The 23470-nt window shown below is 53.8% G+C and overlaps 53 non-coding genes across 53 annotated transcripts; 43 read left to right on the top strand and 10 right to left on the bottom strand.

Moving 5' to 3' along the window:
- Positions 1-244: 244 nt before the first annotated feature.
- Positions 245-317, top strand: Trnam-cau (transfer RNA methionine (anticodon CAU)). The gene has a single exon. It is a non-coding gene; the product is annotated as a tRNA-Met (tRNA).
- Positions 318-641: 324 nt separating this feature from the next.
- Positions 642-713, top strand: Trnae-uuc (transfer RNA glutamic acid (anticodon UUC)). The gene has a single exon. It is a non-coding gene; the product is annotated as a tRNA-Glu (tRNA).
- Positions 714-1010: 297 nt separating this feature from the next.
- Trnak-uuu (transfer RNA lysine (anticodon UUU)) lies at positions 1011-1083 on the top strand. Its single transcript has one exon. It is a non-coding gene; the product is annotated as a tRNA-Lys (tRNA).
- A 141-nt stretch (positions 1084-1224) lies between these two features.
- Positions 1225-1307, top strand: Trnas-aga (transfer RNA serine (anticodon AGA)). The gene has a single exon. It is a non-coding gene; the product is annotated as a tRNA-Ser (tRNA).
- Positions 1308-1588: 281 nt separating this feature from the next.
- Trnag-ucc (transfer RNA glycine (anticodon UCC)) lies at positions 1589-1660 on the bottom strand. The gene has a single exon. It is a non-coding gene; the product is annotated as a tRNA-Gly (tRNA).
- An 823-nt stretch (positions 1661-2483) lies between these two features.
- Positions 2484-2556, top strand: Trnam-cau (transfer RNA methionine (anticodon CAU)). Its single transcript has one exon. It is a non-coding gene; the product is annotated as a tRNA-Met (tRNA).
- Positions 2557-2878: 322 nt separating this feature from the next.
- Positions 2879-2950, top strand: Trnae-uuc (transfer RNA glutamic acid (anticodon UUC)). Its single transcript has one exon. It is a non-coding gene; the product is annotated as a tRNA-Glu (tRNA).
- A 296-nt stretch (positions 2951-3246) lies between these two features.
- Positions 3247-3319, top strand: Trnak-uuu (transfer RNA lysine (anticodon UUU)). Its single transcript has one exon. It is a non-coding gene; the product is annotated as a tRNA-Lys (tRNA).
- A 140-nt stretch (positions 3320-3459) lies between these two features.
- On the top strand, positions 3460-3541 carry Trnas-aga (transfer RNA serine (anticodon AGA)). The gene has a single exon. It is a non-coding gene; the product is annotated as a tRNA-Ser (tRNA).
- Positions 3542-3821: 280 nt separating this feature from the next.
- On the bottom strand, positions 3822-3893 carry Trnag-ucc (transfer RNA glycine (anticodon UCC)). Its single transcript has one exon. It is a non-coding gene; the product is annotated as a tRNA-Gly (tRNA).
- Positions 3894-4716: 823 nt separating this feature from the next.
- On the top strand, positions 4717-4789 carry Trnam-cau (transfer RNA methionine (anticodon CAU)). Its single transcript has one exon. It is a non-coding gene; the product is annotated as a tRNA-Met (tRNA).
- A 322-nt stretch (positions 4790-5111) lies between these two features.
- Positions 5112-5183, top strand: Trnae-uuc (transfer RNA glutamic acid (anticodon UUC)). The gene has a single exon. It is a non-coding gene; the product is annotated as a tRNA-Glu (tRNA).
- Positions 5184-5479: 296 nt separating this feature from the next.
- On the top strand, positions 5480-5552 carry Trnak-uuu (transfer RNA lysine (anticodon UUU)). Its single transcript has one exon. It is a non-coding gene; the product is annotated as a tRNA-Lys (tRNA).
- A 140-nt stretch (positions 5553-5692) lies between these two features.
- On the top strand, positions 5693-5774 carry Trnas-aga (transfer RNA serine (anticodon AGA)). The gene has a single exon. It is a non-coding gene; the product is annotated as a tRNA-Ser (tRNA).
- A 280-nt stretch (positions 5775-6054) lies between these two features.
- Positions 6055-6126, bottom strand: Trnag-ucc (transfer RNA glycine (anticodon UCC)). Its single transcript has one exon. It is a non-coding gene; the product is annotated as a tRNA-Gly (tRNA).
- An 822-nt stretch (positions 6127-6948) lies between these two features.
- Trnam-cau (transfer RNA methionine (anticodon CAU)) lies at positions 6949-7021 on the top strand. The gene has a single exon. It is a non-coding gene; the product is annotated as a tRNA-Met (tRNA).
- A 322-nt stretch (positions 7022-7343) lies between these two features.
- On the top strand, positions 7344-7415 carry Trnae-uuc (transfer RNA glutamic acid (anticodon UUC)). The gene has a single exon. It is a non-coding gene; the product is annotated as a tRNA-Glu (tRNA).
- A 296-nt stretch (positions 7416-7711) lies between these two features.
- Positions 7712-7784, top strand: Trnak-uuu (transfer RNA lysine (anticodon UUU)). Its single transcript has one exon. It is a non-coding gene; the product is annotated as a tRNA-Lys (tRNA).
- A 140-nt stretch (positions 7785-7924) lies between these two features.
- Positions 7925-8006, top strand: Trnas-aga (transfer RNA serine (anticodon AGA)). Its single transcript has one exon. It is a non-coding gene; the product is annotated as a tRNA-Ser (tRNA).
- A 280-nt stretch (positions 8007-8286) lies between these two features.
- Positions 8287-8358, bottom strand: Trnag-ucc (transfer RNA glycine (anticodon UCC)). The gene has a single exon. It is a non-coding gene; the product is annotated as a tRNA-Gly (tRNA).
- An 822-nt stretch (positions 8359-9180) lies between these two features.
- Trnam-cau (transfer RNA methionine (anticodon CAU)) lies at positions 9181-9253 on the top strand. The gene has a single exon. It is a non-coding gene; the product is annotated as a tRNA-Met (tRNA).
- A 322-nt stretch (positions 9254-9575) lies between these two features.
- Positions 9576-9647, top strand: Trnae-uuc (transfer RNA glutamic acid (anticodon UUC)). The gene has a single exon. It is a non-coding gene; the product is annotated as a tRNA-Glu (tRNA).
- A 296-nt stretch (positions 9648-9943) lies between these two features.
- Positions 9944-10016, top strand: Trnak-uuu (transfer RNA lysine (anticodon UUU)). Its single transcript has one exon. It is a non-coding gene; the product is annotated as a tRNA-Lys (tRNA).
- A 140-nt stretch (positions 10017-10156) lies between these two features.
- Positions 10157-10238, top strand: Trnas-aga (transfer RNA serine (anticodon AGA)). Its single transcript has one exon. It is a non-coding gene; the product is annotated as a tRNA-Ser (tRNA).
- Positions 10239-10518: 280 nt separating this feature from the next.
- On the bottom strand, positions 10519-10590 carry Trnag-ucc (transfer RNA glycine (anticodon UCC)). Its single transcript has one exon. It is a non-coding gene; the product is annotated as a tRNA-Gly (tRNA).
- An 822-nt stretch (positions 10591-11412) lies between these two features.
- Trnam-cau (transfer RNA methionine (anticodon CAU)) lies at positions 11413-11485 on the top strand. Its single transcript has one exon. It is a non-coding gene; the product is annotated as a tRNA-Met (tRNA).
- Positions 11486-11807: 322 nt separating this feature from the next.
- Trnae-uuc (transfer RNA glutamic acid (anticodon UUC)) lies at positions 11808-11879 on the top strand. The gene has a single exon. It is a non-coding gene; the product is annotated as a tRNA-Glu (tRNA).
- A 296-nt stretch (positions 11880-12175) lies between these two features.
- On the top strand, positions 12176-12248 carry Trnak-uuu (transfer RNA lysine (anticodon UUU)). Its single transcript has one exon. It is a non-coding gene; the product is annotated as a tRNA-Lys (tRNA).
- A 140-nt stretch (positions 12249-12388) lies between these two features.
- Positions 12389-12470, top strand: Trnas-aga (transfer RNA serine (anticodon AGA)). The gene has a single exon. It is a non-coding gene; the product is annotated as a tRNA-Ser (tRNA).
- A 280-nt stretch (positions 12471-12750) lies between these two features.
- Trnag-ucc (transfer RNA glycine (anticodon UCC)) lies at positions 12751-12822 on the bottom strand. Its single transcript has one exon. It is a non-coding gene; the product is annotated as a tRNA-Gly (tRNA).
- Positions 12823-13644: 822 nt separating this feature from the next.
- Positions 13645-13717, top strand: Trnam-cau (transfer RNA methionine (anticodon CAU)). Its single transcript has one exon. It is a non-coding gene; the product is annotated as a tRNA-Met (tRNA).
- Positions 13718-14039: 322 nt separating this feature from the next.
- Positions 14040-14111, top strand: Trnae-uuc (transfer RNA glutamic acid (anticodon UUC)). The gene has a single exon. It is a non-coding gene; the product is annotated as a tRNA-Glu (tRNA).
- A 296-nt stretch (positions 14112-14407) lies between these two features.
- Trnak-uuu (transfer RNA lysine (anticodon UUU)) lies at positions 14408-14480 on the top strand. Its single transcript has one exon. It is a non-coding gene; the product is annotated as a tRNA-Lys (tRNA).
- Positions 14481-14620: 140 nt separating this feature from the next.
- Positions 14621-14702, top strand: Trnas-aga (transfer RNA serine (anticodon AGA)). Its single transcript has one exon. It is a non-coding gene; the product is annotated as a tRNA-Ser (tRNA).
- Positions 14703-14982: 280 nt separating this feature from the next.
- Trnag-ucc (transfer RNA glycine (anticodon UCC)) lies at positions 14983-15054 on the bottom strand. Its single transcript has one exon. It is a non-coding gene; the product is annotated as a tRNA-Gly (tRNA).
- An 822-nt stretch (positions 15055-15876) lies between these two features.
- Positions 15877-15949, top strand: Trnam-cau (transfer RNA methionine (anticodon CAU)). The gene has a single exon. It is a non-coding gene; the product is annotated as a tRNA-Met (tRNA).
- A 322-nt stretch (positions 15950-16271) lies between these two features.
- Trnae-uuc (transfer RNA glutamic acid (anticodon UUC)) lies at positions 16272-16343 on the top strand. The gene has a single exon. It is a non-coding gene; the product is annotated as a tRNA-Glu (tRNA).
- Positions 16344-16639: 296 nt separating this feature from the next.
- On the top strand, positions 16640-16712 carry Trnak-uuu (transfer RNA lysine (anticodon UUU)). Its single transcript has one exon. It is a non-coding gene; the product is annotated as a tRNA-Lys (tRNA).
- Positions 16713-16852: 140 nt separating this feature from the next.
- Positions 16853-16934, top strand: Trnas-aga (transfer RNA serine (anticodon AGA)). Its single transcript has one exon. It is a non-coding gene; the product is annotated as a tRNA-Ser (tRNA).
- Positions 16935-17214: 280 nt separating this feature from the next.
- Trnag-ucc (transfer RNA glycine (anticodon UCC)) lies at positions 17215-17286 on the bottom strand. Its single transcript has one exon. It is a non-coding gene; the product is annotated as a tRNA-Gly (tRNA).
- Positions 17287-18108: 822 nt separating this feature from the next.
- Trnam-cau (transfer RNA methionine (anticodon CAU)) lies at positions 18109-18181 on the top strand. The gene has a single exon. It is a non-coding gene; the product is annotated as a tRNA-Met (tRNA).
- A 322-nt stretch (positions 18182-18503) lies between these two features.
- Positions 18504-18575, top strand: Trnae-uuc (transfer RNA glutamic acid (anticodon UUC)). Its single transcript has one exon. It is a non-coding gene; the product is annotated as a tRNA-Glu (tRNA).
- A 296-nt stretch (positions 18576-18871) lies between these two features.
- Trnak-uuu (transfer RNA lysine (anticodon UUU)) lies at positions 18872-18944 on the top strand. Its single transcript has one exon. It is a non-coding gene; the product is annotated as a tRNA-Lys (tRNA).
- A 140-nt stretch (positions 18945-19084) lies between these two features.
- On the top strand, positions 19085-19166 carry Trnas-aga (transfer RNA serine (anticodon AGA)). The gene has a single exon. It is a non-coding gene; the product is annotated as a tRNA-Ser (tRNA).
- A 280-nt stretch (positions 19167-19446) lies between these two features.
- Positions 19447-19518, bottom strand: Trnag-ucc (transfer RNA glycine (anticodon UCC)). Its single transcript has one exon. It is a non-coding gene; the product is annotated as a tRNA-Gly (tRNA).
- Positions 19519-20340: 822 nt separating this feature from the next.
- Trnam-cau (transfer RNA methionine (anticodon CAU)) lies at positions 20341-20413 on the top strand. Its single transcript has one exon. It is a non-coding gene; the product is annotated as a tRNA-Met (tRNA).
- A 322-nt stretch (positions 20414-20735) lies between these two features.
- Positions 20736-20807, top strand: Trnae-uuc (transfer RNA glutamic acid (anticodon UUC)). Its single transcript has one exon. It is a non-coding gene; the product is annotated as a tRNA-Glu (tRNA).
- A 296-nt stretch (positions 20808-21103) lies between these two features.
- Positions 21104-21176, top strand: Trnak-uuu (transfer RNA lysine (anticodon UUU)). The gene has a single exon. It is a non-coding gene; the product is annotated as a tRNA-Lys (tRNA).
- Positions 21177-21316: 140 nt separating this feature from the next.
- Trnas-aga (transfer RNA serine (anticodon AGA)) lies at positions 21317-21398 on the top strand. The gene has a single exon. It is a non-coding gene; the product is annotated as a tRNA-Ser (tRNA).
- Positions 21399-21678: 280 nt separating this feature from the next.
- Positions 21679-21750, bottom strand: Trnag-ucc (transfer RNA glycine (anticodon UCC)). The gene has a single exon. It is a non-coding gene; the product is annotated as a tRNA-Gly (tRNA).
- Positions 21751-22572: 822 nt separating this feature from the next.
- On the top strand, positions 22573-22645 carry Trnam-cau (transfer RNA methionine (anticodon CAU)). The gene has a single exon. It is a non-coding gene; the product is annotated as a tRNA-Met (tRNA).
- Positions 22646-22967: 322 nt separating this feature from the next.
- Positions 22968-23039, top strand: Trnae-uuc (transfer RNA glutamic acid (anticodon UUC)). The gene has a single exon. It is a non-coding gene; the product is annotated as a tRNA-Glu (tRNA).
- A 296-nt stretch (positions 23040-23335) lies between these two features.
- On the top strand, positions 23336-23408 carry Trnak-uuu (transfer RNA lysine (anticodon UUU)). Its single transcript has one exon. It is a non-coding gene; the product is annotated as a tRNA-Lys (tRNA).
- The last annotated feature ends 62 nt before the right edge of the window (positions 23409-23470 follow it).

Here is a 23470-nt window from a genome sequence, read left to right as displayed (position 1 = left end):
GTCGCGTGCTATTTCTGAACTCTAGCGTCGGCCTGGCCCTACAGGCCGCTGTGTCCAGGTGCCGCAAGGGCGATGTACTGTTACCTCAGGCAGTGCTGCTTTCCGTGAAAAAGCTGCGGCAGCAGTTTAATCTAGCCAGTCGGGAAAGCACGTGTAGCAACACAGCAGATTCTTGAGAAAGCGCAAACTGTCTATCTCTAATATGTGGGACTTACCAAGTTTCCTGGGACGCTTGTTGCAACGTGCCTCGGTAGCGCAGTAGGTAGCGCGTAAGTCTCATAATCTTAAGGTCGTGAGTTCGATCCTCACCCGGGGCATTTAATTTGCTGTACATCATGGCTGAATTAACGGCGCTGCTGTTTGCTAGGGAACGAACTTAATTGTCGTTTGTTATCCCCAAGGAGTCCACGCCTCAGCGTAAAAATGTTTACTTCCAATTATGGCAAGGTACAACTTTGATCTTTCTCCTCCCCTGTTATGAGTAAAATATGATGCAAACAGCAATGAATAGTCAGTTTCGAGCTGTGCGCCATGCCAGTCCTGCACGCACAAATACGCTCGCAAACAGAGAGCACCACTGAGTCCGGATTCAGCACGAAATGCGGGAGGAGAGGGAGTAAATCTCACGTTTACCGAGCAAATCCGGTGTGGTCTAGTGGCTAGGATACCTGGCTTTCACCCAGGAGGCCCGGGTTCGATTCCCGGTACCGGAAGAGAAGTTTTTGCGCACACGTCCCTCCATGTTTTGGCCTTCCAACCTTCGTTTGTCGCCCTCCTTCCGGAGCTTCAAACCGAACGTAATCGGGGAAAACAGGCACAAGATGCAATTACTGTCAGCACCGGATAAAGGCAGAAGAGGCACTAGTCCGCTGTTGGGCTGCTACCAGCGTCAGTGGGAAGTCGGTGAAGTGGCCCAGTTGCGCCAGAAGCCAGCAATTACCGTAGTACGCCTACACACGCGTTCCAATTATTCACATTGCTTGCAGCCGCTCCACCCACAACGGGCATGAGCCCGGATAGCTCAGTCGGTAGAGCATTAGGCTTTTAACCTAAGGGTCCAGGGTTCGAGTCCCTGTCCGGGCGAAGATTTTTAAACGCTTCCGTAATGGCTCGTCTCGTAGCGCTGGTAGCCCTGCCGTAATCAGTGCACAGAGTTCGTTTCCTGTCAACATTCTGCGCAGACCGGTTAGATTTTTCACGATTCGAGGGAAGCTTCAGATACGAGCAGTCGTGGCCGAGGTGGTTAAGGCGTCTGACTAGAAATCAGATTCCCTCTGGGAGCGTAGGTTCGAGTCCTACCGACTGCGTCCGTTTTTCTTTTCTTTTTTTCTTTAGGAAGGAGGAGCAGAAAATTTCGCGGTTTGCCTGTCGTTTTGGTACCTCGCCACACCTCACCTCTCACAGTCGTTTATAGCGCCTGTCCTTTTGATAAGGGCGAATTCCAAGCGTCAGCTTTCGCGTCAGCCGAGCAAAGTCGGGACAAGTCGGGACATACTACAGGATGGCCTGCGTGGAGCAACGACGGAAAGAAAAACGTTAATTTAACAGCACGTGGCTCACATACTCATACGCAAAAAGTTTCGCCCGTTGCGGTGGCCGGGAATCGAACCCGGATCAACTGCTTGGAAGGCAACTATGCTCACCATTACACCACCACCGCACAGCCGCTGCTCGCAACGCCGCGCTGTGTCGGCTTCCCGCCCGCCGCCAGCGGCCCACGGTGATAGTAGCTGTAGGCGCTTTACGAGGTAGGAGGGTGCATCCACACGCATTCGGGTAGCGCCTCCACGCACGCTGCGTCTTTGGGCAAGACTCGTCCGCCGCGGCCGCAACGTTACTCACACGATAGTGATGAGCGGTCGCTATAAGGCAGTGTAGTGGGGGACTCCGCGTGTGTAGCACTTTTTTCGGTCGTATCCGACGTCGCTGGGTGGCAATCCCACTTTCCCTGCAGACAGCTGCTCGGGAATATGCTCGGCAAGCACGGACGGCATCGGACGTCCGCCCCCAACAAGTGCAACTAACAAAATGAGAACAACAACTAAAAAAGTGGTAGGTTGTTCGCCTACCACGCGGGCGGCCCGGCTTCGATTCCCGGCCGATGCATCGTTTTGCTGTTCTCGCTATAATGCCGCCGCGCCGATTGCCCGCTTGAGCTGCGTCAGCCTCAGGAATGTGTAGCAGGATTCGCTGTGAGAAGAACCAAACACGCAGCACGCAAGAGGCCGTACTTGGACGGTCGCGTGCTATTTCTGAACTCTAGCGTCGGCCTGGCCCTACAGGCCGCTGTGTCCAGGTGCCGCAAGGGCGATGTACTGTTACCTCAGGCAGTGCTGCTTTCCGTTGAAAAAGCTGCGGCAGCAGTTTAATCTAGCCAGTCGGGAAAGCACGTGTAGCAACACAGCAGATTCTTGAGAAAGCGCAAACTGTCTATCTCTAATATGTGGGACTTACCAAGTTTCCTGGGACGCTTGTTGCAACGTGCCTCGGTAGCGCAGTAGGTAGCGCGTAAGTCTCATAATCTTAAGGTCGTGAGTTCGATCCTCACCCGGGGCATTTAATTTGCTGTACATCATGGCTGAATTAACGGCGCTGCTGTTGCTAGGGAACGAACTTAATTGTCGTTTGTTATCCCCAAGGAGTCCACGCCTCAGCGTAAAAATGTTTACTTCCAATTATGGCAAGGTACAACTTTGATCTTTCTCCTCCCCTGTTATGAGTAAAATATGATGCAAACAGCAATGAATAGTCAGTTTCGAGCTGTGCGCCATGCCAGTCTGCACGCACAAATACGCTCGCAAACAGAGAGCACCACTGAGTCCGGATTCAGCACGAAATGCGGGAGGAGAGGGAGTAAATCTCACGTTTACCGAGCAAATCCGGTGTGGTCTAGTGGCTAGGATACCTGGCTTTCACCCAGGAGGCCCGGGTTCGATTCCCGGTACCGGAAGAGAAGTTTTTGCGCACACGTCCCTCCATGTTTTGGCCTTCCAACCTTCGTTTGTCGCCCTCCTTCCGGAGCTTCAACCGAACGTAATCGGGGAAAACAGGCACAAGATGCAATTACTGTCAGCACCGGGATAAAGGCAGAAGAGGCACTAGTCCGCTGTTGGGCTGCTACCAGCGTCAGTGGGAAGTCGGTGAAGTGGCCAGTTGCGCCAGAAGCCAGCAATTACCGTAGTACGCCTACACACGCGTTCCAATTATTCACATTGCTTGCAGCCGCTCCACCCACAACGGGCATGAGCCCGGATAGCTCAGTCGGTAGAGCATTAGGCTTTTAACCTAAGGGTCCAGGGTTCGAGTCCCTGTCCGGGCGAAGATTTTTAACGCTTCCGTAATGGCTCGTCTCGTAGCGCTGGTAGCCCTGCCGTAATCAGTGCACAGAGTTCGTTTCCTGTCAACATTCTGCGCAGACCGGTTAGATTTTTCACGATTCGAGGGAAGCTTCAGATACGAGCAGTCGTGGCCGAGTGGTTAAGGCGTCTGACTAGAAATCAGATTCCCTCTGGGAGCGTAGGTTCGAGTCCTACCGACTGCGTCCGTTTTTCTTTTCTTTTTTTCTTTAGGAAGGAGGAGCAGAAAATTTCGCGGTTTGCCTGTCGTTTTGGTACCTCGCCACACCTCACCTCTCACAGTCGTTTATAGCGCCTGTCCTTTTGATAAGGGCGAATTCCAAGCGTCAGCTTTCGCGTCAGCCGAGCAAAGTCGGGACAAGTCGGGACATACTACAGGATGGCCTGCGTGGAGCAACGACGGAAAGAAAACGTTAATTTAACAGCACGTGGCTCACATACTCATACGCAAAAAGTTTCGCCCGTTGCGGTGGCCGGGAATCGAACCCGGATCAACTGCTTGGAAGGCAACTATGCTCACCATTACACCACCACCGCACAGCCGCTGCTCGCAACGCCGCGCTGTGTCGGCTTCCCGCCCGCCGCCAGCGGCCCACGGTGATAGTAGCTGTAGGCGCTTTACGAGGTAGGAGGGTGCATCCACACGCATTCGGGTAGCGCCTCCACGCACGCTGCTGTCTTTGGGCAAGACTCGTCGCCGCGGCCGCAACGTTACTCACACGATAGTGATGAGCGGTCGCTATAAGGCAGTGTAGTGGGGGACTCCGCGTGTGTAGCACTTTTTTCGGTCGTATCCGACGTCGCTGGGTGGCAATCCCACTTTCCCTGCAGACAGCTGCTCGGGAATATGCTCGGCAAGCACGGACGGCATCGGACGTCCGCCCCCAACAAGTGCAACTAACAAAATGAGAACAACAACTAAAAAAGTGGTAGGTTGTTCGCCTACCACGCGGGCGGCCCGGCTTCGATTCCCGGCCGATGCATCGTTTTGCTGTTCTCGCTATAATGCCGCCGCGCCGATTGCCCGCTTGAGCTGCGTCAGCCTCAGGAATGTGTAGCAGGATTCGCTGTGAGAAGAACCAAACACGCAGCACGCAAGAGGCCGTACTTGGACGGTCGCGTGCTATTTCTGAACTCTAGCGTCGGCCTGGCCCTACAGGCCGCTGTGTCCAGGTGCCGCAAGGGCGATGTACTGTTACCTCAGGCAGTGCTGCTTTCCGTTGAAAAAGCTGCGGCAGCAGTTTAATCTAGCCAGTCGGGAAAGCACGTGTAGCAACACAGCAGATTCTTGAGAAAGCGCAAACTGTCTATCTCTAATATGTGGGACTTACCAAGTTTCCTGGGACGCTTGTTGCAACGTGCCTCGGTAGCGCAGTAGGTAGCGCGTAAGTCTCATAATCTTAAGGTCGTGAGTTCGATCCTCACCCGGGGCATTTAATTTGCTGTACATCATGGCTGAATTAACGGCGCTGCTGTTGCTAGGGAACGAACTTAATTGTCGTTTGTTATCCCCAAGGAGTCCACGCCTCAGCGTAAAAATGTTTACTTCCAATTATGGCAAGGTACAACTTTGATCTTTCTCCTCCCCTGTTATGAGTAAAATATGATGCAAACAGCAATGAATAGTCAGTTTCGAGCTGTGCGCCATGCCAGTCTGCACGCACAAATACGCTCGCAAACAGAGAGCACCACTGAGTCCGGATTCAGCACGAAATGCGGGAGGAGAGGGAGTAAATCTCACGTTTACCGAGCAAATCCGGTGTGGTCTAGTGGCTAGGATACCTGGCTTTCACCCAGGAGGCCCGGGTTCGATTCCCGGTACCGGAAGAGAAGTTTTTGCGCACACGTCCCTCCATGTTTTGGCCTTCCAACCTTCGTTTGTCGCCCTCCTTCCGGAGCTTCAACCGAACGTAATCGGGGAAAACAGGCACAAGATGCAATTACTGTCAGCACCGGGATAAAGGCAGAAGAGGCACTAGTCCGCTGTTGGGCTGCTACCAGCGTCAGTGGGAAGTCGGTGAAGTGGCCAGTTGCGCCAGAAGCCAGCAATTACCGTAGTACGCCTACACACGCGTTCCAATTATTCACATTGCTTGCAGCCGCTCCACCCACAACGGGCATGAGCCCGGATAGCTCAGTCGGTAGAGCATTAGGCTTTTAACCTAAGGGTCCAGGGTTCGAGTCCCTGTCCGGGCGAAGATTTTTAACGCTTCCGTAATGGCTCGTCTCGTAGCGCTGGTAGCCCTGCCGTAATCAGTGCACAGAGTTCGTTTCCTGTCAACATTCTGCGCAGACCGGTTAGATTTTTCACGATTCGAGGGAAGCTTCAGATACGAGCAGTCGTGGCCGAGTGGTTAAGGCGTCTGACTAGAAATCAGATTCCCTCTGGGAGCGTAGGTTCGAGTCCTACCGACTGCGTCCGTTTTTCTTTTCTTTTTTTCTTTAGGAAGGAGGAGCAGAAAATTTCGCGGTTTGCCTGTCGTTTTGGTACCTCGCCACACCTCACCTCTCACAGTCGTTTATAGCGCCTGTCCTTTTGATAAGGGCGAATTCCAAGCGTCAGCTTTCGCGTCAGCCGAGCAAAGTCGGGACAAGTCGGGACATACTACAGGATGGCCTGCGTGGAGCAACGACGGAAAGAAAACGTTAATTTAACAGCACGTGGCTCACATACTCATACGCAAAAAGTTTCGCCCGTTGCGGTGGCCGGGAATCGAACCCGGATCAACTGCTTGGAAGGCAACTATGCTCACCATTACACCACCACCGCACAGCCGCTGCTCGCAACGCCGCGCTGTGTCGGCTTCCCGCCCGCCGCCAGCGGCCCACGGTGATAGTAGCTGTAGGCGCTTTACGAGGTAGGAGGGTGCATCCACACGCATTCGGGTAGCGCCTCCACGCACGCTGCGTCTTTGGGCAAGACTCGTCGCCGCGGCCGCAACGTTACTCACACGATAGTGATGAGCGGTCGCTATAAGGCAGTGTAGTGGGGGACTCCGCGTGTGTAGCACTTTTTTCGGTCGTATCCGACGTCGCTGGGTGGCAATCCCACTTTCCCTGCAGACAGCTGCTCGGGAATATGCTCGGCAAGCACGGACGGCATCGGACGTCCGCCCCCAACAAGTGCAACTAACAAAATGAGAACAACAACTAAAAAAGTGGTAGGTTGTTCGCCTACCACGCGGGCGGCCCGGCTTCGATTCCCGGCCGATGCATCGTTTTGCTGTTCTCGCTATAATGCCGCCGCGCCGATTGCCCGCTTGAGCTGCGTCAGCCTCAGGAATGTGTAGCAGGATTCGCTGTGAGAAGAACCAAACACGCAGCACGCAAGAGGCCGTACTTGGACGGTCGCGTGCTATTTCTGAACTCTAGCGTCGGCCTGGCCCTACAGGCCGCTGTGTCCAGGTGCCGCAAGGGCGATGTACTGTTACCTCAGGCAGTGCTGCTTTCCGTTGAAAAAGCTGCGGCAGCAGTTTAATCTAGCCAGTCGGGAAAGCACGTGTAGCAACACAGCAGATTCTTGAGAAAGCGCAAACTGTCTATCTCTAATATGTGGGACTTACCAAGTTTCCTGGGACGCTTGTTGCAACGTGCCTCGGTAGCGCAGTAGGTAGCGCGTAAGTCTCATAATCTTAAGGTCGTGAGTTCGATCCTCACCCGGGGCATTTAATTTGCTGTACATCATGGCTGAATTAACGGCGCTGCTGTTGCTAGGGAACGAACTTAATTGTCGTTTGTTATCCCCAAGGAGTCCACGCCTCAGCGTAAAAATGTTTACTTCCAATTATGGCAAGGTACAACTTTGATCTTTCTCCTCCCCTGTTATGAGTAAAATATGATGCAAACAGCAATGAATAGTCAGTTTCGAGCTGTGCGCCATGCCAGTCTGCACGCACAAATACGCTCGCAAACAGAGAGCACCACTGAGTCCGGATTCAGCACGAAATGCGGGAGGAGAGGGAGTAAATCTCACGTTTACCGAGCAAATCCGGTGTGGTCTAGTGGCTAGGATACCTGGCTTTCACCCAGGAGGCCCGGGTTCGATTCCCGGTACCGGAAGAGAAGTTTTTGCGCACACGTCCCTCCATGTTTTGGCCTTCCAACCTTCGTTTGTCGCCCTCCTTCCGGAGCTTCAACCGAACGTAATCGGGGAAAACAGGCACAAGATGCAATTACTGTCAGCACCGGGATAAAGGCAGAAGAGGCACTAGTCCGCTGTTGGGCTGCTACCAGCGTCAGTGGGAAGTCGGTGAAGTGGCCAGTTGCGCCAGAAGCCAGCAATTACCGTAGTACGCCTACACACGCGTTCCAATTATTCACATTGCTTGCAGCCGCTCCACCCACAACGGGCATGAGCCCGGATAGCTCAGTCGGTAGAGCATTAGGCTTTTAACCTAAGGGTCCAGGGTTCGAGTCCCTGTCCGGGCGAAGATTTTTAACGCTTCCGTAATGGCTCGTCTCGTAGCGCTGGTAGCCCTGCCGTAATCAGTGCACAGAGTTCGTTTCCTGTCAACATTCTGCGCAGACCGGTTAGATTTTTCACGATTCGAGGGAAGCTTCAGATACGAGCAGTCGTGGCCGAGTGGTTAAGGCGTCTGACTAGAAATCAGATTCCCTCTGGGAGCGTAGGTTCGAGTCCTACCGACTGCGTCCGTTTTTCTTTTCTTTTTTTCTTTAGGAAGGAGGAGCAGAAAATTTCGCGGTTTGCCTGTCGTTTTGGTACCTCGCCACACCTCACCTCTCACAGTCGTTTATAGCGCCTGTCCTTTTGATAAGGGCGAATTCCAAGCGTCAGCTTTCGCGTCAGCCGAGCAAAGTCGGGACAAGTCGGGACATACTACAGGATGGCCTGCGTGGAGCAACGACGGAAAGAAAACGTTAATTTAACAGCACGTGGCTCACATACTCATACGCAAAAAGTTTCGCCCGTTGCGGTGGCCGGGAATCGAACCCGGATCAACTGCTTGGAAGGCAACTATGCTCACCATTACACCACCACCGCACAGCCGCTGCTCGCAACGCCGCGCTGTGTCGGCTTCCCGCCCGCCGCCAGCGGCCCACGGTGATAGTAGCTGTAGGCGCTTTACGAGGTAGGAGGGTGCATCCACACGCATTCGGGTAGCGCCTCCACGCACGCTGCGTCTTTGGGCAAGACTCGTCGCCGCGGCCGCAACGTTACTCACACGATAGTGATGAGCGGTCGCTATAAGGCAGTGTAGTGGGGGACTCCGCGTGTGTAGCACTTTTTTCGGTCGTATCCGACGTCGCTGGGTGGCAATCCCACTTTCCCTGCAGACAGCTGCTCGGGAATATGCTCGGCAAGCACGGACGGCATCGGACGTCCGCCCCCAACAAGTGCAACTAACAAAATGAGAACAACAACTAAAAAAGTGGTAGGTTGTTCGCCTACCACGCGGGCGGCCCGGCTTCGATTCCCGGCCGATGCATCGTTTTGCTGTTCTCGCTATAATGCCGCCGCGCCGATTGCCCGCTTGAGCTGCGTCAGCCTCAGGAATGTGTAGCAGGATTCGCTGTGAGAAGAACCAAACACGCAGCACGCAAGAGGCCGTACTTGGACGGTCGCGTGCTATTTCTGAACTCTAGCGTCGGCCTGGCCCTACAGGCCGCTGTGTCCAGGTGCCGCAAGGGCGATGTACTGTTACCTCAGGCAGTGCTGCTTTCCGTTGAAAAAGCTGCGGCAGCAGTTTAATCTAGCCAGTCGGGAAAGCACGTGTAGCAACACAGCAGATTCTTGAGAAAGCGCAAACTGTCTATCTCTAATATGTGGGACTTACCAAGTTTCCTGGGACGCTTGTTGCAACGTGCCTCGGTAGCGCAGTAGGTAGCGCGTAAGTCTCATAATCTTAAGGTCGTGAGTTCGATCCTCACCCGGGGCATTTAATTTGCTGTACATCATGGCTGAATTAACGGCGCTGCTGTTGCTAGGGAACGAACTTAATTGTCGTTTGTTATCCCCAAGGAGTCCACGCCTCAGCGTAAAAATGTTTACTTCCAATTATGGCAAGGTACAACTTTGATCTTTCTCCTCCCCTGTTATGAGTAAAATATGATGCAAACAGCAATGAATAGTCAGTTTCGAGCTGTGCGCCATGCCAGTCTGCACGCACAAATACGCTCGCAAACAGAGAGCACCACTGAGTCCGGATTCAGCACGAAATGCGGGAGGAGAGGGAGTAAATCTCACGTTTACCGAGCAAATCCGGTGTGGTCTAGTGGCTAGGATACCTGGCTTTCACCCAGGAGGCCCGGGTTCGATTCCCGGTACCGGAAGAGAAGTTTTTGCGCACACGTCCCTCCATGTTTTGGCCTTCCAACCTTCGTTTGTCGCCCTCCTTCCGGAGCTTCAACCGAACGTAATCGGGGAAAACAGGCACAAGATGCAATTACTGTCAGCACCGGGATAAAGGCAGAAGAGGCACTAGTCCGCTGTTGGGCTGCTACCAGCGTCAGTGGGAAGTCGGTGAAGTGGCCAGTTGCGCCAGAAGCCAGCAATTACCGTAGTACGCCTACACACGCGTTCCAATTATTCACATTGCTTGCAGCCGCTCCACCCACAACGGGCATGAGCCCGGATAGCTCAGTCGGTAGAGCATTAGGCTTTTAACCTAAGGGTCCAGGGTTCGAGTCCCTGTCCGGGCGAAGATTTTTAACGCTTCCGTAATGGCTCGTCTCGTAGCGCTGGTAGCCCTGCCGTAATCAGTGCACAGAGTTCGTTTCCTGTCAACATTCTGCGCAGACCGGTTAGATTTTTCACGATTCGAGGGAAGCTTCAGATACGAGCAGTCGTGGCCGAGTGGTTAAGGCGTCTGACTAGAAATCAGATTCCCTCTGGGAGCGTAGGTTCGAGTCCTACCGACTGCGTCCGTTTTTCTTTTCTTTTTTTCTTTAGGAAGGAGGAGCAGAAAATTTCGCGGTTTGCCTGTCGTTTTGGTACCTCGCCACACCTCACCTCTCACAGTCGTTTATAGCGCCTGTCCTTTTGATAAGGGCGAATTCCAAGCGTCAGCTTTCGCGTCAGCCGAGCAAAGTCGGGACAAGTCGGGACATACTACAGGATGGCCTGCGTGGAGCAACGACGGAAAGAAAACGTTAATTTAACAGCACGTGGCTCACATACTCATACGCAAAAAGTTTCGCCCGTTGCGGTGGCCGGGAATCGAACCCGGATCAACTGCTTGGAAGGCAACTATGCTCACCATTACACCACCACCGCACAGCCGCTGCTCGCAACGCCGCGCTGTGTCGGCTTCCCGCCCGCCGCCAGCGGCCCACGGTGATAGTAGCTGTAGGCGCTTTACGAGGTAGGAGGGTGCATCCACACGCATTCGGGTAGCGCCTCCACGCACGCTGCGTCTTTGGGCAAGACTCGTCGCCGCGGCCGCAACGTTACTCACACGATAGTGATGAGCGGTCGCTATAAGGCAGTGTAGTGGGGGACTCCGCGTGTGTAGCACTTTTTTCGGTCGTATCCGACGTCGCTGGGTGGCAATCCCACTTTCCCTGCAGACAGCTGCTCGGGAATATGCTCGGCAAGCACGGACGGCATCGGACGTCCGCCCCCAACAAGTGCAACTAACAAAATGAGAACAACAACTAAAAAAGTGGTAGGTTGTTCGCCTACCACGCGGGCGGCCCGGCTTCGATTCCCGGCCGATGCATCGTTTTGCTGTTCTCGCTATAATGCCGCCGCGCCGATTGCCCGCTTGAGCTGCGTCAGCCTCAGGAATGTGTAGCAGGATTCGCTGTGAGAAGAACCAAACACGCAGCACGCAAGAGGCCGTACTTGGACGGTCGCGTGCTATTTCTGAACTCTAGCGTCGGCCTGGCCCTACAGGCCGCTGTGTCCAGGTGCCGCAAGGGCGATGTACTGTTACCTCAGGCAGTGCTGCTTTCCGTTGAAAAAGCTGCGGCAGCAGTTTAATCTAGCCAGTCGGGAAAGCACGTGTAGCAACACAGCAGATTCTTGAGAAAGCGCAAACTGTCTATCTCTAATATGTGGGACTTACCAAGTTTCCTGGGACGCTTGTTGCAACGTGCCTCGGTAGCGCAGTAGGTAGCGCGTAAGTCTCATAATCTTAAGGTCGTGAGTTCGATCCTCACCCGGGGCATTTAATTTGCTGTACATCATGGCTGAATTAACGGCGCTGCTGTTGCTAGGGAACGAACTTAATTGTCGTTTGTTATCCCCAAGGAGTCCACGCCTCAGCGTAAAAATGTTTACTTCCAATTATGGCAAGGTACAACTTTGATCTTTCTCCTCCCCTGTTATGAGTAAAATATGATGCAAACAGCAATGAATAGTCAGTTTCGAGCTGTGCGCCATGCCAGTCTGCACGCACAAATACGCTCGCAAACAGAGAGCACCACTGAGTCCGGATTCAGCACGAAATGCGGGAGGAGAGGGAGTAAATCTCACGTTTACCGAGCAAATCCGGTGTGGTCTAGTGGCTAGGATACCTGGCTTTCACCCAGGAGGCCCGGGTTCGATTCCCGGTACCGGAAGAGAAGTTTTTGCGCACACGTCCCTCCATGTTTTGGCCTTCCAACCTTCGTTTGTCGCCCTCCTTCCGGAGCTTCAACCGAACGTAATCGGGGAAAACAGGCACAAGATGCAATTACTGTCAGCACCGGGATAAAGGCAGAAGAGGCACTAGTCCGCTGTTGGGCTGCTACCAGCGTCAGTGGGAAGTCGGTGAAGTGGCCAGTTGCGCCAGAAGCCAGCAATTACCGTAGTACGCCTACACACGCGTTCCAATTATTCACATTGCTTGCAGCCGCTCCACCCACAACGGGCATGAGCCCGGATAGCTCAGTCGGTAGAGCATTAGGCTTTTAACCTAAGGGTCCAGGGTTCGAGTCCCTGTCCGGGCGAAGATTTTTAACGCTTCCGTAATGGCTCGTCTCGTAGCGCTGGTAGCCCTGCCGTAATCAGTGCACAGAGTTCGTTTCCTGTCAACATTCTGCGCAGACCGGTTAGATTTTTCACGATTCGAGGGAAGCTTCAGATACGAGCAGTCGTGGCCGAGTGGTTAAGGCGTCTGACTAGAAATCAGATTCCCTCTGGGAGCGTAGGTTCGAGTCCTACCGACTGCGTCCGTTTTTCTTTTCTTTTTTTCTTTAGGAAGGAGGAGCAGAAAATTTCGCGGTTTGCCTGTCGTTTTGGTACCTCGCCACACCTCACCTCTCACAGTCGTTTATAGCGCCTGTCCTTTTGATAAGGGCGAATTCCAAGCGTCAGCTTTCGCGTCAGCCGAGCAAAGTCGGGACAAGTCGGGACATACTACAGGATGGCCTGCGTGGAGCAACGACGGAAAGAAAACGTTAATTTAACAGCACGTGGCTCACATACTCATACGCAAAAAGTTTCGCCCGTTGCGGTGGCCGGGAATCGAACCCGGATCAACTGCTTGGAAGGCAACTATGCTCACCATTACACCACCACCGCACAGCCGCTGCTCGCAACGCCGCGCTGTGTCGGCTTCCCGCCCGCCGCCAGCGGCCCACGGTGATAGTAGCTGTAGGCGCTTTACGAGGTAGGAGGGTGCATCCACACGCATTCGGGTAGCGCCTCCACGCACGCTGCGTCTTTGGGCAAGACTCGTCGCCGCGGCCGCAACGTTACTCACACGATAGTGATGAGCGGTCGCTATAAGGCAGTGTAGTGGGGGACTCCGCGTGTGTAGCACTTTTTTCGGTCGTATCCGACGTCGCTGGGTGGCAATCCCACTTTCCCTGCAGACAGCTGCTCGGGAATATGCTCGGCAAGCACGGACGGCATCGGACGTCCGCCCCCAACAAGTGCAACTAACAAAATGAGAACAACAACTAAAAAAGTGGTAGGTTGTTCGCCTACCACGCGGGCGGCCCGGCTTCGATTCCCGGCCGATGCATCGTTTTGCTGTTCTCGCTATAATGCCGCCGCGCCGATTGCCCGCTTGAGCTGCGTCAGCCTCAGGAATGTGTAGCAGGATTCGCTGTGAGAAGAACCAAACACGCAGCACGCAAGAGGCCGTACTTGGACGGTCGCGTGCTATTTCTGAACTCTAGCGTCGGCCTGGCCCTACAGGCCGCTGTGTCCAGGTGCCGCAAGGGCGATGTACTGTTACCTCAGGCAGTGCTGCTTTCCGTTGAAAAAGCTGCGGCAGCAGTTTAATCTAGCCAGTCGGGAAAGCACGTGTAGCAACACAGCAGATTCTTGAGAAAGCGCAAACTGTCTATCTCTAATATGTGGGACTTACCAAGTTTCCTGGGACGCTTGTTGCAACGTGCCTCGGTAGCGCAGTAGGTAGCGCGTAAGTCTCATAATCTTAAGGTCGTGAGTTCGATCCTCACCCGGGGCATTTAATTTGCTGTACATCATGGCTGAATTAACGGCGCTGCTGTTGCTAGGGAACGAACTTAATTGTCGTTTGTTATCCCCAAGGAGTCCACGCCTCAGCGTAAAAATGTTTACTTCCAATTATGGCAAGGTACAACTTTGATCTTTCTCCTCCCCTGTTATGAGTAAAATATGATGCAAACAGCAATGAATAGTCAGTTTCGAGCTGTGCGCCATGCCAGTCTGCACGCACAAATACGCTCGCAAACAGAGAGCACCACTGAGTCCGGATTCAGCACGAAATGCGGGAGGAGAGGGAGTAAATCTCACGTTTACCGAGCAAATCCGGTGTGGTCTAGTGGCTAGGATACCTGGCTTTCACCCAGGAGGCCCGGGTTCGATTCCCGGTACCGGAAGAGAAGTTTTTGCGCACACGTCCCTCCATGTTTTGGCCTTCCAACCTTCGTTTGTCGCCCTCCTTCCGGAGCTTCAACCGAACGTAATCGGGGAAAACAGGCACAAGATGCAATTACTGTCAGCACCGGGATAAAGGCAGAAGAGGCACTAGTCCGCTGTTGGGCTGCTACCAGCGTCAGTGGGAAGTCGGTGAAGTGGCCAGTTGCGCCAGAAGCCAGCAATTACCGTAGTACGCCTACACACGCGTTCCAATTATTCACATTGCTTGCAGCCGCTCCACCCACAACGGGCATGAGCCCGGATAGCTCAGTCGGTAGAGCATTAGGCTTTTAACCTAAGGGTCCAGGGTTCGAGTCCCTGTCCGGGCGAAGATTTTTAACGCTTCCGTAATGGCTCGTCTCGTAGCGCTGGTAGCCCTGCCGTAATCAGTGCACAGAGTTCGTTTCCTGTCAACATTCTGCGCAGACCGGTTAGATTTTTCACGATTCGAGGGAAGCTTCAGATACGAGCAGTCGTGGCCGAGTGGTTAAGGCGTCTGACTAGAAATCAGATTCCCTCTGGGAGCGTAGGTTCGAGTCCTACCGACTGCGTCCGTTTTTCTTTTCTTTTTTTCTTTAGGAAGGAGGAGCAGAAAATTTCGCGGTTTGCCTGTCGTTTTGGTACCTCGCCACACCTCACCTCTCACAGTCGTTTATAGCGCCTGTCCTTTTGATAAGGGCGAATTCCAAGCGTCAGCTTTCGCGTCAGCCGAGCAAAGTCGGGACAAGTCGGGACATACTACAGGATGGCCTGCGTGGAGCAACGACGGAAAGAAAACGTTAATTTAACAGCACGTGGCTCACATACTCATACGCAAAAAGTTTCGCCCGTTGCGGTGGCCGGGAATCGAACCCGGATCAACTGCTTGGAAGGCAACTATGCTCACCATTACACCACCACCGCACAGCCGCTGCTCGCAACGCCGCGCTGTGTCGGCTTCCCGCCCGCCGCCAGCGGCCCACGGTGATAGTAGCTGTAGGCGCTTTACGAGGTAGGAGGGTGCATCCACACGCATTCGGGTAGCGCCTCCACGCACGCTGCGTCTTTGGGCAAGACTCGTCGCCGCGGCCGCAACGTTACTCACACGATAGTGATGAGCGGTCGCTATAAGGCAGTGTAGTGGGGGACTCCGCGTGTGTAGCACTTTTTTCGGTCGTATCCGACGTCGCTGGGTGGCAATCCCACTTTCCCTGCAGACAGCTGCTCGGGAATATGCTCGGCAAGCACGGACGGCATCGGACGTCCGCCCCCAACAAGTGCAACTAACAAAATGAGAACAACAACTAAAAAAGTGGTAGGTTGTTCGCCTACCACGCGGGCGGCCCGGCTTCGATTCCCGGCCGATGCATCGTTTTGCTGTTCTCGCTATAATGCCGCCGCGCCGATTGCCCGCTTGAGCTGCGTCAGCCTCAGGAATGTGTAGCAGGATTCGCTGTGAGAAGAACCAAACACGCAGCACGCAAGAGGCCGTACTTGGACGGTCGCGTGCTATTTCTGAACTCTAGCGTCGGCCTGGCCCTACAGGCCGCTGTGTCCAGGTGCCGCAAGGGCGATGTACTGTTACCTCAGGCAGTGCTGCTTTCCGTTGAAAAAGCTGCGGCAGCAGTTTAATCTAGCCAGTCGGGAAAGCACGTGTAGCAACACAGCAGATTCTTGAGAAAGCGCAAACTGTCTATCTCTAATATGTGGGACTTACCAAGTTTCCTGGGACGCTTGTTGCAACGTGCCTCGGTAGCGCAGTAGGTAGCGCGTAAGTCTCATAATCTTAAGGTCGTGAGTTCGATCCTCACCCGGGGCATTTAATTTGCTGTACATCATGGCTGAATTAACGGCGCTGCTGTTGCTAGGGAACGAACTTAATTCTCGTTTGTTATCCCCAAGGAGTCCACGCCTCAGCGTAAAAATGTTTACTTCCAATTATGGCAAGGTACAACTTTGATCTTTCTCCTCCCCTGTTATGAGTAAAATATGATGCAAACAGCAATGAATAGTCAGTTTCGAGCTGTGCGCCATGCCAGTCTGCACGCACAAATACGCTCGCAAACAGAGAGCACCACTGAGTCCGGATTCAGCACGAAATGCGGGAGGAGAGGGAGTAAATCTCACGTTTACCGAGCAAATCCGGTGTGGTCTAGTGGCTAGGATACCTGGCTTTCACCCAGGAGGCCCGGGTTCGATTCCCGGTACCGGAAGAGAAGTTTTTGCGCACACGTCCCTCCATGTTTTGGCCTTCCAACCTTCGTTTGTCGCCCTCCTTCCGGAGCTTCAACCGAACGTAATCGGGGAAAACAGGCACAAGATGCAATTACTGTCAGCACCGGGATAAAGGCAGAAGAGGCACTAGTCCGCTGTTGGGCTGCTACCAGCGTCAGTGGGAAGTCGGTGAAGTGGCCAGTTGCGCCAGAAGCCAGCAATTACCGTAGTACGCCTACACACGCGTTCCAATTATTCACATTGCTTGCAGCCGCTCCACCCACAACGGGCATGAGCCCGGATAGCTCAGTCGGTAGAGCATTAGGCTTTTAACCTAAGGGTCCAGGGTTCGAGTCCCTGTCCGGGCGAAGATTTTTAACGCTTCCGTAATGGCTCGTCTCGTAGCGCTGGTAGCCCTGCCGTAATCAGTGCACAGAGTTCGTTTCCTGTCAACATTCTGCGCAGACCGGTTAGATTTTTCACGATTCGAGGGAAGCTTCAGATACGAGCAGTCGTGGCCGAGTGGTTAAGGCGTCTGACTAGAAATCAGATTCCCTCTGGGAGCGTAGGTTCGAGTCCTACCGACTGCGTCCGTTTTTCTTTTCTTTTTTTCTTTAGGAAGGAGGAGCAGAAAATTTCGCGGTTTGCCTGTCGTTTTGGTACCTCGCCACACCTCACCTCTCACAGTCGTTTATAGCGCCTGTCCTTTTGATAAGGGCGAATTCCAAGCGTCAGCTTTCGCGTCAGCCGAGCAAAGTCGGGACAAGTCGGGACATACTACAGGATGGCCTGCGTGGAGCAACGACGGAAAGAAAACGTTAATTTAACAGCACGTGGCTCACATACTCATACGCAAAAAGTTTCGCCCGTTGCGGTGGCCGGGAATCGAACCCGGATCAACTGCTTGGAAGGCAACTATGCTCACCATTACACCACCACCGCACAGCCGCTGCTCGCAACGCCGCGCTGTGTCGGCTTCCCGCCCGCCGCCAGCGGCCCACGGTGATAGTAGCTGTAGGCGCTTTACGAGGTAGGAGGGTGCATCCACACGCATTCGGGTAGCGCCTCCACGCACGCTGCGTCTTTGGGCAAGACTCGTCGCCGCGGCCGCAACGTTACTCACACGATAGTGATGAGCGGTCGCTATAAGGCAGTGTAGTGGGGGACTCCGCGTGTGTAGCACTTTTTTCGGTCGTATCCGACGTCGCTGGGTGGCAATCCCACTTTCCCTGCAGACAGCTGCTCGGGAATATGCTCGGCAAGCACGGACGGCATCGGACGTCCGCCCCCAACAAGTGCAACTAACAAAATGAGAACAACAACTAAAAAAGTGGTAGGTTGTTCGCCTACCACGCGGGCGGCCCGGCTTCGATTCCCGGCCGATGCATCGTTTTGCTGTTCTCGCTATAATGCCGCCGCGCCGATTGCCCGCTTGAGCTGCGTCAGCCTCAGGAATGTGTAGCAGGATTCGCTGTGAGAAGAACCAAACACGCAGCACGCAAGAGGCCGTACTTGGACGGTCGCGTGCTATTTCTGAACTCTAGCGTCGGCCTGGCCCTACAGGCCGCTGTGTCCAGGTGCCGCAAGGGCGATGTACTGTTACCTCAGGCAGTGCTGCTTTCCGTTGAAAAAGCTGCGGCAGCAGTTTAATCTAGCCAGTCGGGAAAGCACGTGTAGCAACACAGCAGATTCTTGAGAAAGCGCAAACTGTCTATCTCTAATATGTGGGACTTACCAAGTTTCCTGGGACGCTTGTTGCAACGTGCCTCGGTAGCGCAGTAGGTAGCGCGTAAGTCTCATAATCTTAAGGTCGTGAGTTCGATCCTCACCCGGGGCATTTAATTTGCTGTACATCATGGCTGAATTAACGGCGCTGCTGTTGCTAGGGAACGAACTTAATTGTCGTTTGTTATCCCCAAGGAGTCCACGCCTCAGCGTAAAAATGTTTACTTCCAATTATGGCAAGGTACAACTTTGATCTTTCTCCTCCCCTGTTATGAGTAAAATATGATGCAAACAGCAATGAATAGTCAGTTTCGAGCTGTGCGCCATGCCAGTCTGCACGCACAAATACGCTCGCAAACAGAGAGCACCACTGAGTCCGGATTCAGCACGAAATGCGGGAGGAGAGGGAGTAAATCTCACGTTTACCGAGCAAATCCGGTGTGGTCTAGTGGCTAGGATACCTGGCTTTCACCCAGGAGGCCCGGGTTCGATTCCCGGTACCGGAAGAGAAGTTTTTGCGCACACGTCCCTCCATGTTTTGGCCTTCCAACCTTCGTTTGTCGCCCTCCTTCCGGAGCTTCAACCGAACGTAATCGGGGAAAACAGGCACAAGATGCAATTACTGTCAGCACCGGGATAAAGGCAGAAGAGGCACTAGTCCGCTGTTGGGCTGCTACCAGCGTCAGTGGGAAGTCGGTGAAGTGGCCAGTTGCGCCAGAAGCCAGCAATTACCGTAGTACGCCTACACACGCGTTCCAATTATTCACATTGCTTGCAGCCGCTCCACCCACAACGGGCATGAGCCCGGATAGCTCAGTCGGTAGAGCATTAGGCTTTTAACCTAAGGGTCCAGGGTTCGAGTCCCTGTCCGGGCGAAGATTTTTAACGCTTCCGTAATGGCTCGTCTCGTAGCGCTGGTAGCCCTGCCGTAATCAGTGCACAGAGTTCGTTTCCTGTCAACATTCTGCGCAGACCGGTTAGATTTTTCACGATTCGAGGGAAGCTTCAGATACGAGCAGTCGTGGCCGAGTGGTTAAGGCGTCTGACTAGAAATCAGATTCCCTCTGGGAGCGTAGGTTCGAGTCCTACCGACTGCGTCCGTTTTTCTTTTCTTTTTTTCTTTAGGAAGGAGGAGCAGAAAATTTCGCGGTTTGCCTGTCGTTTTGGTACCTCGCCACACCTCACCTCTCACAGTCGTTTATAGCGCCTGTCCTTTTGATAAGGGCGAATTCCAAGCGTCAGCTTTCGCGTCAGCCGAGCAAAGTCGGGACAAGTCGGGACATACTACAGGATGGCCTGCGTGGAGCAACGACGGAAAGAAAACGTTAATTTAACAGCACGTGGCTCACATACTCATACGCAAAAAGTTTCGCCCGTTGCGGTGGCCGGGAATCGAACCCGGATCAACTGCTTGGAAGGCAACTATGCTCACCATTACACCACCACCGCACAGCCGCTGCTCGCAACGCCGCGCTGTGTCGGCTTCCCGCCCGCCGCCAGCGGCCCACGGTGATAGTAGCTGTAGGCGCTTTACGAGGTAGGAGGGTGCATCCACACGCATTCGGGTAGCGCCTCCACGCACGCTGCGTCTTTGGGCAAGACTCGTCGCCGCGGCCGCAACGTTACTCACACGATAGTGATGAGCGGTCGCTATAAGGCAGTGTAGTGGGGGACTCCGCGTGTGTAGCACTTTTTTCGGTCGTATCCGACGTCGCTGGGTGGCAATCCCACTTTCCCTGCAGACAGCTGCTCGGGAATATGCTCGGCAAGCACGGACGGCATCGGACGTCCGCCCCCAACAAGTGCAACTAACAAAATGAGAACAACAACTAAAAAAGTGGTAGGTTGTTCGCCTACCACGCGGGCGGCCCGGCTTCGATTCCCGGCCGATGCATCGTTTTGCTGTTCTCGCTATAATGCCGCCGCGCCGATTGCCCGCTTGAGCTGCGTCAGCCTCAGGAATGTGTAGCAGGATTCGCTGTGAGAAGAACCAAACACGCAGCACGCAAGAGGCCGTACTTGGACGGTCGCGTGCTATTTCTGAACTCTAGCGTCGGCCTGGCCCTACAGGCCGCTGTGTCCAGGTGCCGCAAGGGCGATGTACTGTTACCTCAGGCAGTGCTGCTTTCCGTTGAAAAAGCTGCGGCAGCAGTTTAATCTAGCCAGTCGGGAAAGCACGTGTAGCAACACAGCAGATTCTTGAGAAAGCGCAAACTGTCTATCTCTAATATGTGGGACTTACCAAGTTTCCTGGGACGCTTGTTGCAACGTGCCTCGGTAGCGCAGTAGGTAGCGCGTAAGTCTCATAATCTTAAGGTCGTGAGTTCGATCCTCACCCGGGGCATTTAATTTGCTGTACATCATGGCTGAATTAACGGCGCTGCTGTTGCTAGGGAACGAACTTAATTGTCGTTTGTTATCCCCAAGGAGTCCACGCCTCAGCGTAAAAATGTTTACTTCCAATTATGGCAAGGTACAACTTTGATCTTTCTCCTCCCCTGTTATGAGTAAAATATGATGCAAACAGCAATGAATAGTCAGTTTCGAGCTGTGCGCCATGCCAGTCTGCACGCACAAATACGCTCGCAAACAGAGAGCACCACTGAGTCCGGATTCAGCACGAAATGCGGGAGGAGAGGGAGTAAATCTCACGTTTACCGAGCAAATCCGGTGTGGTCTAGTGGCTAGGATACCTGGCTTTCACCCAGGAGGCCCGGGTTCGATTCCCGGTACCGGAAGAGAAGTTTTTGCGCACACGTCCCTCCATGTTTTGGCCTTCCAACCTTCGTTTGTCGCCCTCCTTCCGGAGCTTCAACCGAACGTAATCGGGGAAAACAGGCACAAGATGCAATTACTGTCAGCACCGGGATAAAGGCAGAAGAGGCACTAGTCCGCTGTTGGGCTGCTACCAGCGTCAGTGGGAAGTCGGTGAAGTGGCCAGTTGCGCCAGAAGCCAGCAATTACCGTAGTACGCCTACACACGCGTTCCAATTATTCACATTGCTTGCAGCCGCTCCACCCACAACGGGCATGAGCCCGGATAGCTCAGTCGGTAGAGCATTAGGCTTTTAATCTAAGGGTCCAGGGTTCGAGTCCCTGTCCGGGCGAAGATTTTTAACGCTTCCGTAATGGCTCGTCTCGTAGCGCTGGTAGCCCTGCCGTAATCAGTGCACAGAGTTCGTTTCCTGTCAACATTCTGCGCAGACCGGTTAGATTTTTCACGATTCGAGGGAAGCTTCAGATACGAGCAGTCGTGGCCGAGTGGTTAAGGCGTCTGACTAGAAATCAGATTCCCTCTGGGAGCGTAGGTTCGAGTCCTACCGACTGCGTCCGTTTTTCTTTTCTTTTTTTCTTTAGGAAGGAGGAGCAGAAAATTTCGCGGTTTGCCTGTCGTTTTGGTACCTCGCCACACCTCACCTCTCACAGTCGTTTATAGCGCCTGTCCTTTTGATAAGGGCGAATTCCAAGCGTCAGCTTTCGCGTCAGCCGAGCAAAGTCGGGACAAGTCGGGACATACTACAGGATGGCCTGCGTGGAGCAACGACGGAAAGAAAACGTTAATTTAACAGCACGTGGCTCACATACTCATACGCAAAAAGTTTCGCCCGTTGCGGTGGCCGGGAATCGAACCCGGATCAACTGCTTGGAAGGCAACTATGCTCACCATTACACCACCACCGCACAGCCGCTGCTCGCAACGCCGCGCTGTGTCGGCTTCCCGCCCGCCGCCAGCGGCCCACGGTGATAGTAGCTGTAGGCGCTTTACGAGGTAGGAGGGTGCATCCACACGCATTCGGGTAGCGCCTCCACGCACGCTGCGTCTTTGGGCAAGACTCGTCGCCGCGGCCGCAACGTTACTCACACGATAGTGATGAGCGGTCGCTATAAGGCAGTGTAGTGGGGGACTCCGCGTGTGTAGCACTTTTTTCGGTCGTATCCGACGTCGCTGGGTGGCAATCCCACTTTCCCTGCAGACAGCTGCTCGGGAATATGCTCGGCAAGCACGGACGGCATCGGACGTCCGCCCCCAACAAGTGCAACTAACAAAATGAGAACAACAACTAAAAAAGTGGTAGGTTGTTCGCCTACCACGCGGGCGGCCCGGCTTCGATTCCCGGCCGATGCATCGTTTTGCTGTTCTCGCTATAATGCCGCCGCGCCGATTGCCCGCTTGAGCTGCGTCAGCCTCAGGAATGTGTAGCAGGATTCGCTGTGAGAAGAACCAAACACGCAGCACGCAAGAGGCCGTACTTGGACGGTCGCGTGCTATTTCTGAACTCTAGCGTCGGCCTGGCCCTACAGGCCGCTGTGTCCAGGTGCCGCAAGGGCGATGTACTGTTACCTCAGGCAGTGCTGCTTTCCGTTGAAAAAGCTGCGGCAGCAGTTTAATCTAGCCAGTCGGGAAAGCACGTGTAGCAACACAGCAGATTCTTGAGAAAGCGCAAACTGTCTATCTCTAATATGTGGGACTTACCAAGTTTCCTGGGACGCTTGTTGCAACGTGCCTCGGTAGCGCAGTAGGTAGCGCGTAAGTCTCATAATCTTAAGGTCGTGAGTTCGATCCTCACCCGGGGCATTTAATTTGCTGTACATCATGGCTGAATTAACGGCGCTGCTGTTGCTAGGGAACGAACTTAATTGTCGTTTGTTATCCCCAAGGAGTCCACGCCTCAGCGTAAAAATGTTTACTTCCAATTATGGCAAGGTACAACTTTGATCTTTCTCCTCCCCTGTTATGAGTAAAATATGATGCAAACAGCAATGAATAGTCAGTTTCGAGCTGTGCGCCATGCCAGTCTGCACGCACAAATACGCTCGCAAACAGAGAGCACCACTGAGTCCGGATTCAGCACGAAATGCGGGAGGAGAGGGAGTAAATCTCACGTTTACCGAGCAAATCCGGTGTGGTCTAGTGGCTAGGATACCTGGCTTTCACCCAGGAGGCCCGGGTTCGATTCCCGGTACCGGAAGAGAAGTTTTTGCGCACACGTCCCTCCATGTTTTGGCCTTCCAACCTTCGTTTGTCGCCCTCCTTCCGGAGCTTCAACCGAACGTAATCGGGGAAAACAGGCACAAGATGCAATTACTGTCAGCACCGGGATAAAGGCAGAAGAGGCACTAGTCCGCTGTTGGGCTGCTACCAGCGTCAGTGGGAAGTCGGTGAAGTGGCCAGTTGCGCCAGAAGCCAGCAATTACCGTAGTACGCCTACACACGCGTTCCAATTATTCACATTGCTTGCAGCCGCTCCACCCACAACGGGCATGAGCCCGGATAGCTCAGTCGGTAGAGCATTAGGCTTTTAACCTAAGGGTCCAGGGTTCGAGTCCCTGTCCGGGCGAAGATTTTTAACGCTTCCGTAATGGCTCGTCTCGTAGCGCTGGTAGCCCTGCCGTAATCAGT

Source organism: Schistocerca cancellata, unplaced genomic scaffold (assembly GCF_023864275.1).
Source record: "Schistocerca cancellata isolate TAMUIC-IGC-003103 unplaced genomic scaffold, iqSchCanc2.1 HiC_scaffold_541, whole genome shotgun sequence".
In the NCBI taxonomy this organism is placed as follows: Eukaryota; Metazoa; Arthropoda; class Insecta; order Orthoptera; family Acrididae; genus Schistocerca; species Schistocerca cancellata.
The sequence above is the reverse complement of the archived record's forward strand: the minus strand, read 5'-3'. Positions and strand labels throughout refer to the sequence as shown.